This window comes from Nannospalax galili, unplaced genomic scaffold (genome assembly GCF_000622305.1).
Source record: "Nannospalax galili isolate Female #2095 unplaced genomic scaffold, S.galili_v1.0 scaffold634, whole genome shotgun sequence".
NCBI classification, from domain to species: Eukaryota; Metazoa; Chordata; class Mammalia; order Rodentia; family Spalacidae; genus Nannospalax; species Nannospalax galili.
In genome coordinates, this window is record NW_008336853.1 from 4334457 (window position 1) to 4344833 (window position 10377).

The 10377-nt window shown below is 46.8% G+C and overlaps 1 non-coding gene across 1 annotated transcript; it reads left to right on the forward strand.

Annotated features, from left to right (window-relative positions):
• Nucleotides 1-9053: 9053 nt before the first annotated feature.
• Nucleotides 9054-9157, forward strand: LOC115070080. Its single transcript, XR_003849281.1, has one exon. It is a non-coding gene; the product is annotated as a small nucleolar RNA U13 (small nucleolar RNA).
• Nucleotides 9158-10377: the final 1220 nt, after the last annotated feature.

The window sequence follows — 10377 nt, forward strand, 5'->3', positions numbered from 1 at the left end:
CTAATCCTGACCCAGGGGCAAATCCCAATAAAGATCCAGGTTAATTCTTCCCTGCCGATCCAACCCTCAAATTCATTGTGAGAATTAGACAATTCTGTGGCACTAATTTGCCAGATCAGATTGTATAATTATCTTTTATAGGCCTGGGTGTGATGCGTGCTTGGTGTTTATGCTGCAGGGGCTGAGGGCCCGTGTTTGGGCTTCGAAGCCTCTGCTGCTTCTTGTCAGGTTTGGGCTTCTCTCTCACACAGATGGGATGGGAGCCACGGTAGCTTCCGCCTGGTCACAGACAGACCCAGCGGGGTACAAGGCCCTGGGTGAACTTTCCCAGGGCAGAACAAGGAAGTCTGGGACAGAGCCATAGAGAACGGGGTAAACCCATACAATGCCATGGTGGTGGTTGGGCAGGAGGTGGGTAAATTCCTGGCTGGAGTGGGCATCTTCCATAAAGTTCTCTCTACAAAGCAGCAATAGGGTATCAGCAAAAAGTCTCAGCAAAGCTGGCTAATTTTGGAGATTGGGAGAAAGCAGGTCAGATTGTGATAATCATGGCCTTACATATTTCTATTTTCATGGGTCCCTTCTGCCATAAAAAAATTAAAATCTTAGGGCTGTGGTGGTATAAGGATGATTAGGATCCAGGCTGGACTTGGTACCTAGGCATTTCTGTCACCATCCTTCATTCTAGTTTTGAAAACCATGAGAACATCATTTGTGGCCTGGTGGACACATTGGCCTTCAGAAGGTTCTGGAAATGGGACCCAATGCTCTGACCTCCTGAGATCTAGTTGGCTTGTTTTGTAGAAGTGAGCTATTTCACCCCTGTGAGCTATTTCTTTTATTATATTCAGACATGCACCAAGTCCAAGTATTCTTATTTATTTTTATTTATTTATACTAGGGATCAAACCCACAGCCTTGCTCATGCTGAGCATGTGCCCTGCCACCATGAGGTAGCCACAGCCTTTTATGTTCACTTTTAAAATTTTGTGCAGTGTTGGAAAATGGAATCCATGGTCTTACACATGCTAAACGAGCACTCTGCCACTGAGCCATACCCCTAGACACTTTCTCATTTTGGACCCCTTCAGAAGGTGCAAGAATGTCCCCAAACTTCAACCTTTATTCTGTCCCAAGAGAGAGCTCTAGACTGTCAAATGCGGACACTCAGTACACCCTCCCACGTGCTTTACCTTCCGAACCCTGATCTTTGGATGCTTTTCTGGCTCAGCAGGGATCTCATGAACCTGTGTAGTTTGGAGAAGGCTACAGGCTTGTGAGACTGGACATACTCCAGGCAGATGTCTCCTGTGGCCTCTCCCATGGGACTTTTGTTTCTGGGTGCCTCAGCCAAAAGGGTCTAGGAGGAGCAGGTTGTACTGGCTTGGTTGGAGGAGGCTCCGCAGTGGTGTTTGGGCCAGGAGCCACTTTTGCGATGATACACTAGTCAGGTGAATAGGAAGGGATCAAAGAGGAAGTGATTGGGGTGTAAATGCAAGATGTGGGCAGAAGGGAGGCATTCTGAGGCCTGGCTTGCTGCTGCAAGATTGGTCTGCCTCTGACGGCTTGCCACCCAACTCCTTTCTCCCGTCCTCCCAGGTAAGGAGGCTGCAGGTACATGGTAGGAGGGGTGTGCGCGCGCGCGTGCGCGCGCGTGTGTGTGTGTGTGTGTGTGTGTGTGTGTGTAGCCAAGCAAGGCTTGGCTTCCAGGGCACATGCCAGCCAGATTGCCTGGGACAGAGTCAGGATCCCTGGGTGGCCAGGCTCCCTCCCTGCGGGACCCAGGTAGCCATGCCCCTGCACAGAACAGAGCAGAAGCAAATATTATCCCAAGTGAATTGTCTACCCACCACTCCACAGTCAGCTGCGTCTATGTCTGGGCCTCATGGAGAAGCATCTGCCACAGAGGGAAAACACAGCTGGACAGAGGGTGCAGGTAGCTTGCTTGGTTTGGGGGGGCATGCAGGATGTAAGAGGGGTGATTCTAAGCACAGCCTGCTTACTCATTGTTTTCCAAGGATTCCCAGCCTTGGGTTCCCCAGGAATACATTCAGAATACAGATTCTGGGTAAGGGACATGTTTCAGTGGGTAAAGCACTTGACTCACAAGCATAAGGACCGAGTTCAAATTTCCAGAACTCACATAGAGGCCAGATGCGGTGGCAAAGCAAAGCGCCTGTCATCCCAGTGCTCTACAGGAGATGGGAAACCGAGAGTGGAGGATCCCTGTGGGCCAGCTAGCCTGGTGTACTCGGTGGTAGACAGCAAGAGACCCTCCCTCAAGCAAAGTAGAAGGTCAGGACTGATACTTGAGGTTGTCCTCTGGCCTCTGTAGGTGAGCCTTGGCATGTGGCATGTCTGCTGTGGCATGTGTGAACCTGCACTCTCATGAACACACACATCATACACAAAACTAAAAAAATTTCATGGGGCTGGAGAGATGGCTCAGCAGCTAAGAACACTGACTGTTCTTGGAGAAGACCCGGGTTCAAATCCCAGTACCCATATGGCAGCTAATAACTGTCTTTAACTCCAGTTCCAGGAAATCCAACAGCCTCTTCTGTCCTCTGCGGGCATTGCACGACATGGGTGCACTTATTTTACATGCAGGCAAGACACACATAAACATAAAATATGAAAACATTAAATAAAATATTTTTTAAAATTCACAAAGTCTCAGCCCTGGATGAAGAGCCAATCATGGCAGCAGAGAGAGGGAGAGTCAGTTTTCTCTAAGGATGAATGCCCTGATAGGTTATCCAGTTCCAAGTGGTCAGCCCTAAACACTACATGGGCTCAGTAGGTCTCACTCCACATACACACACACACACACACACACACACACACACACACACACACACACTCACGACAATCATAATTAAAGAAGAGGTCATGAATTTGAAAGGGAGGTGGCGTATGGGTGGAGCTGAAAGGAAAGTGATGGGAAGGAGTGGGGAGGGTATAAACACAGTAATCGTGCATGAAATTCTCAATTTTTTTGATTAAAAAAATTTAGAATGTAGATTGTTGGGCTACCACATGCACGCACTGACTTCACTTTTAGCCACATCTCCAGCTGATCCTCAGACTCACTATGGAAATTCCAGGAAACCTCCTAGGGCCCAGGCCTCACTGTAGACCAGTCTGAGACACTGGGGTAGATCAGGTTCAGTATGATTTTACAGCAGTGGTTTCAGGGGCCCTTCACTCTCCTCCCCAGACCACTCCCCAACTCGGTGATTTCAAGAAGACCCCAGCCCATGGTGCTGACCCATTTCTTTCCCTTCCTACCCACTAAATTGACTGTACTGAAACCTCACTAGGCAGTGTGAAGACTAAAGATCCCTCCTGTTCAAATTAATTCAGATCTCTCCCAGTGGGAGGGAGCAGTGCTCAAGCTGTTTCTATTCATCCAGGGTCTAGCTTGAATGAGTTTATCGGATATGTTCCAGCTAATAATAAACTGAAAATGGGTGGGTATGGGGCAGTTTTGCATACAGCGAGACTGGGAATCTGTTCCAGATGCGGGGTTGGAGGGCAGCATGCGGTTTTGCTTGCTCCCTGGTGATGAGTTTTCTCCTTTGCCAGGTGGTCAATCAGGTTACGGGTGTGACAGGGTTCTTCCAGGCTCAGATGGTCAATTTGCTTTGCCCCTTGGTCAAGAAGCTATTTCAGGGGCCTGGGATGATAGCTCAGTCAGGTAAAGTACTTGCCATGTAAGCGTGAGGACCCGAGTTCAATCCCCAGCACCCATGTAAAAAGCTGGGCATGGTGGCACGCTTAGAATCCCATTGCTGAGACGGTGGAAATGGAAAGATCTTTGGGACTCACTGTCCAGCAAGCCTACCCCCCCCCAATTACTGAGAGCCCCAGATCCCAGTGAGAGAGACCCCGTCTCAAAAAACAATTTGCACAACTCCTGAGGAATAACACCTGAGTTTGACCTCTGGCCTGTACACACATCCATACATAGACACACACACACACACACACACACACACACACACACACACAGAGCCTATTGCATTATTTGAGGGTAGTCCTTAGATTACTTCATGGATTGGATGTGATGGTAGGATGCAGGCCCTACAGACAAGTCACTGGGATTGGGGGAGAGTGACACAGTGCAGGAAGCCCCCCCCCCCATCTAACCCAGTGGCTGATGGGGCTGGCTGCAGAGGACCAGCCGGGCCCTGTCCTCAGGAACTCAGAAACCCCTGGAGCTGTGACGTGGGCTTGGTCACCCAGACAATCCTTTCTCTTGTGTGTGAAGGTTACGAGTTTTCTGTTTCAAATCTGATGGTGTTCTTTTCGCCTCCTGTCTTTCTCCTCTGTTTTCATTTGCCAACCTAAGGGTCTACAGTGATTTCTTTGAGCCTAATGATGGGGAAGCTTAGAATGGAGTTATTATCTTTAAACACCATTTGAAATACTACTCTTCCTGGTGTCTGAATTAGATTGAACAGAGGCTGGATTTAAAGATTAAATATCTGTTTTAGCAGCAACAACGACAGCAGCTCTGCTGATACCTGCACATTTGTTCAGGAATTACCCAAATGGTATGAAAGCGCCTCACACTCTAGATACTCACAAGGGAATGCGTGATGAATAAAGTACAGCCGATGTTTATTGAAGGCATTGCAGGGCCAGGTGTAGAACTCGATGATGCAAATGTACTGGCCCGTTGAATGAATTTAGACATGCACCAAGTCCAAGTATTCAAAACTAGTACCATAGCAGTGTGTGTTAAAGGCCTAGTGAAGGGCTGGGGAGATTGTTCAGTTGGTAAAGTGCTTGCCTCCTGGGTTCCACGTCAAGAACATGCTTTTATAAAGAAGCTGGATCTGGGCATAGTGGTATAAACCTTTAATCCCAGCACTAGGGAGGTAGAGGCAGATGGATCTCTGTGAGATGGAGGCCAGCCTGTTCTATATAGCAAGTTCCAGGCCATCTGGGGCTACAGGGAGACTTTGTCTCAAAAAGACCAAAAAAAAAAAAAAAGCTGGGACTGGTGATGGCTCAAGTTTATAACCCCAGCACTGGGTGGGCAGAGGCAGGTGGATCCCCGGGACTCGGGCCAGCCAGCCTGGCCCACTTTGATGAACTGGAGGACAGTGAGAGATACCGTTTCAAAAAAATTGTGGACAGTGTCTAAGGAACAACATGAGGTTGTCCTCTGGCCTCCACATGCACACATACACACACACACACACACACACACACACACACACACACACACACACACACGCAGGCAGGCAGTGCCTGTATACAACACAAATATGCATATACACCAATGCACATGAACTCATGCAACACGAATATGCACACATATGAACACATGCATGAATACACACATGTGCAAACTCCCCCCAAATGCACATGTGTACAGCCCAATGAAAATAGAATAGCTCAACATTTGACCATAGATTATTTTGCTGTCAAAGTCCATTTTTAAAAACTTGAAAAATATCAGTATTCAGTGTAATATCTAGTCTAGTCCAGGTCTTGTTCATTGTTTTTTAAAGAAAGCAAGGGTTTTATTTTAATGTATTCTTCAGTTTGTCATAACCCCAGTCGACATAAGGAATGGATTTGTTCTCTTCTTCTGAATTCATGGGTTTTTTTTTGTATATTAAAGATTGATTAGCAGCTGTCAGCCAGATGTGGTGTCACATGCCTACAATCCCAGCACTCTGGAGGCTGAGGCAGGAGGCTTGTGAGTCGGGCCAGTCTGGGTTCATCTCAGAGATGAACGCATAAATAAATGGCAGCTGCAACTCTATTTTTAAAAATATTTTACTATTTTTATTTTATGTGTATGAGTGTATGGCCTGCATGTATGTAAGTGCACCCATGTCCTGAAATGCCCACAAAGGTCGGAAGAGGGCATCAGATTCCCCTCGAACCTGAGTGACAGGAGTTACAATTGTCAGCTGCCATGTGGGTGCTGGGACTCGAACCTGGGTCTTCCGCAAGAGCAGCCAGTGCTCTTAACTGCTAAGTCATCTCTCCAGTCACATAACTGCAACTCTTAAGCTCCCATGTCCCTGGAAGGCTGGCATCCAAGGACTATTCCCTCCACATGGTGGGTCTGATGGTGATACTCATTATTACCTTCTTCTGGATGTTAATTCTCTCTTTCTTTTTCTAGGTGAAACCAGAGCCAGGGTTTCTGCAGGCCTGTTGGGTGCTTTGACCCTAGGAGTGAGCAAGAGAAAGGTGAGTTGTGTGTAGCTGTCTTGGCACAGCTGGGTCCCTGCTGTTTTTGCATTTGTGATGAAATCTCATACCACCCCTGGTGCAGACATACCTTTAATACCCTTGCATGCCCAGCCAGAGCAAAATCTGCAGGCAGGAGCCTTGCAGTTGTCCATCACACAGGGCCTAGACATCTAGATTATAAATACAGAGTACAGTTAATTCAGACCAGGCTCTGTTCCAGGCTCTCCTGGCTACTGCAGGTTAACGTAATTGTTCCCACCTGTCTAGCAGATTGGTTACCATATGCCCAGCATCTAGACAAGGAAACAGGTACAATCACGTGCCTAAGATGGCATGGGTAATTTTCAAGGAAGTGAAGATTCAAAGCCAGGTCTGTACTGTCACTGTTCTCTATTGCCCACTGGAGTGATGAAATTGCCCCATCAGCTTTTGCTGCCTGCCCTTTGCACATGGGGCGGAGGGGGGGATTCTTGCAGCACATGGGGAGAACCTCTAGGCAGGTGACTCTGAGTCTGCAGCCACAGGAGATGAAGAACAGGTGGACTGCACCTGCTGCCCTTCAGGAGCGCAGAGACTACCCACAGGATTAAACGGGATCTCTGAGCTTTCTGGAAGGTTGCCTACGCAAGTCTGGTCCTAATAATGCTGGATGTGGAACATGCAGCCTCTCCCTGTGTACAAGAGCTGGCTTTGCCCATAACAGTCTAAACTCCTCCATCCACAGCAGTTACAGAAATTCTGGCTGTAAATCTTGGTGGTGGGTCCTGAGTGGGAAGCTCAGAATGTGGGCAGGTTGATCTATCTAAAAACAGATGATCTATCTTAAAAACAGATCATCTCTGTGTCTCCTAGGGAGCCTGGGAAAGAGGGTGCTGGCGGTGGACATGGGGGTCTGCAGCCACACAGATCAAGGCACAAACATGGCATTGTTGGTCTCATGGAGTGGTAGAGTGGATCCTGATGGCTTGGGTTCAATTTCAACTTTCATTGCTTCCTCACTTTGTGACCCTGGGTGGATAAGTTTCCCTTCTCTGGCCTTTGGTGTCCCTATCTGTAAAATGGGGGCACAGGGACAAGCCTATTGTTGTGAAGTGAGATAAGAGGCCAGCTTAGTGCCTGGCCTGGTTCCTGGGACAGATAAATGGCAGTGTTTTTTTGTCTTATTTATTTTTCCCGTTTTTGTCTTGTTTCAGTCCTGGCAGTTCTGAACGTGATCTTGCGCAAATTTCTAAGCCTCATTTTCCTTATCTGTAAGATGAAGATGTTAATTGCTGCTCTTTGGGAGAGTCCAGGACTTGAATGAAATAAGACGAAGCCGAGGTGTTGGCTAGCATGCTGAGTCCTGAAGGTCACTGTGCAGTTTGCCTCCTGGCCTTCTCCTCCTTCCTCCCCATCACTCCTCCGACCTTGGCTTTTGGAGAAGCATCTGGGGTACCCACAGTGGACTCTAATCTACAGACTCCAGTCTTTCCTCCCCAAATTAATCCTGTTTGCATCTTCTATCCTAAACCTCTTTAAAAAAATATTTTATTTATCATTTTTATTTTATGTGTATGGGTGTTTTGCCTGCATATATGTAAGTGCACCGTGTGTGTGTATTGCCTCTTAGAAGCCAGAAGAGGATGTCAGATCCCTTGGAACTGGAATTTTGGATGGTTGTTAGCTGCCATGTGGGTACTAGGAATCGAACCCAGGTTTTCTGGAAGACTAGCTAGTGCTCTTACCTGCTGAGACATCTCTCCAGCCCCTAAGTGTCTTTCTTAAGCCCAATTCCATGGCTCACCTGGCACCTTTAAGAAACTTATTGTGAGAGGGATGCTTTCAGAAGCCCTTGTCAAGAAATTCTAATGGACTCTCATATGAACATTTGAAAATTACCCTGTTCTGGCTTGTTTCTGGTTCCCTGTCTAGAACTTTTAGTGCTAATTACTCTTGCCTTTACTTCTCCTTCACATCTCCTATTCATGATTCAAGGACTTTCTTTTCCCCCTAGAGAGAAGAGTTATGCAATTTGGGAGTTTTTAGATAGACCCACTGAAGGGGTACTCCAATTGCATCACCCTGAGTCCAGCGTGGAAGAAGCCACAGCAGTCTGTGTCCTGATTCCCTATTGGCAATTTGGGTAACCTCTTCAGAGGATGGTGATAAGAATAGGGGGTAGGGACTGGCTAGGCAGTTAGGGTAAAAAGACCCCAAAGAAAAGCAGCCAGTTTATTAGTTAAAACTCACAATGTCCTTGGGCCTCTTAGCAACGTACTCTGTTCCAAAGGCCAAAAATGTCAAAAATATTTGGGAGCTTTTATCTAATCCTTAAAAAAGATTCTAGGGTTACCTCTTCAGAGGGGGTAATGTTAGAGTAGCCAAAAGTCCCATAAAAATAAATAAAGAAGAAGAAAGAGTACATGAAGTTATCAGAAAAAAGTGATGGGGAAATAATGGGAGGAGTTGGCAGGGAAGGAGTGGGCATGGATTTGATCAAAACACCTTATATGCATGTGTGAAATTCTCAACAAATTTTTTTTTAAAAAAATGGAGGCAGAATTTAATGCAATATAATTAGGTCAGTGGGAATGCTTCCCGAAGAGGGCTTAATATGGTTCTCATGAGACATCAGTCTTGATTAAAGGATCAAGATTAGCCCCTTCTACTCTGTACCTTCATATCTTACTATGTGGCATCTGCCAACAGTCCAGTCATTAAGATACCATCCAACATGGGGCCTTCACTGAGTAAAAGCCAGTGCCATGCTCTTGTATCTGCAGAACTGGAGGTTAAATAAACCTCTTTCCTTTACAAATTAAAAAAGAAAAAGAAAAATGAAACCTATTGTGATCCATTTTTGGTTCATGAGTGTGATGATTAGGTGCTCATGCCTTTGGTTGATATGTTCCTTCCTCAAACCTTGTTACAATGTTGGCATATTACCCATTAGACATAAAAAAAAAGAAAGAGGAAGGAAGGAAGGAAGGAAGGAAGGAAGGAAGGAAGGAAGGAAGGAAGGAAGGGAAGGAAGGAAGAAGGAGAAAAGAAACCTATCACACCTCTCTTTTTATTGTCTCAGCATCCACGTCTTCTTGGACATGTTACCTCATGTCCAGTCACTTCCCTGTCCCCAAGGCTAGGCTTCCTGAACCCTACCACCCCATATCTTCCTTCTTGCACCATTTGTGAGCTTCATATTCATCAAGCCACTACCACTCGGGTCTCATGGCTCTGACTGCTCCTTCACCTGGCTCACCACATCCCCTTCAGCATGACACCTGCAGGGCTGCCTCCCCACCGCAGGCTCTAGACACTGGGTGTGTAAGCATCTCGTTTCTGGATCTGGGAGACTCATCTCCTGCCGTACCTTTTCTTTACTCTTCATCTGGGGATACTGGGCTTCCAGACAAGGTGCCTGAATGACAGCGTTGGCTCTTTGGTGTGGGTTCGTACCCTGTCAGTTGTTGAAGTCATTCTTTAGTTGCTGTCTGGACTTGGTGAATAGCAGACTGGGTGCATGTTGGGGTCAGAGATGGTTAATAAGTGACTCCAAGGGGAATTCCAGGCAAATTGTGGGTACAGCCTTACACAAAAAGCATTATCACTCCTCAGCAGCCCTCAGGCCCCAGCCCTGCACAGGGTTTTCCATAAGATGCAGCTTCTTTCTCAGGCCTGAATGACAGGTATTCCCTTCCTTGTCTGTCCATTCATCTGTCTGTCTGTATATCCATCCATCCATCCATCCATCCAACAGTTATTCATTGGGTACTTACCATCCAACTATGGGCAGAGAAGCAAACAGATCAAAAGTGATACTGCTTTCACAGAGCCTGCCTTCTAATAGGGAGTGGATGAATGATAAACAGCAATTTAAAGAAAGGGAAACAACTAAATTATCTCTAAATTATCTAGTACACGAGAAGGTGATGGTATTATACAAAAATAGAGAAGCAGAGGCAGCTCAAGGGTGCTGGAGGGAGTGAGAGCAGATTGCAGTGTTGAAGGAGAAGTGGGTAGAAAAAAGAAAGAAGGAAGGAAGGGAGGGAGGGAGGGAGGGAGGGAGGGAAGAAGATCCTGCATACTTTAGGGAAGGATGCTTGGGACAGAGGGAGCAGCTACATCAAGCCCAGAGCAGCAGCATGGAAGGTACTAGAGAACCCAGTGCAGGTGTGG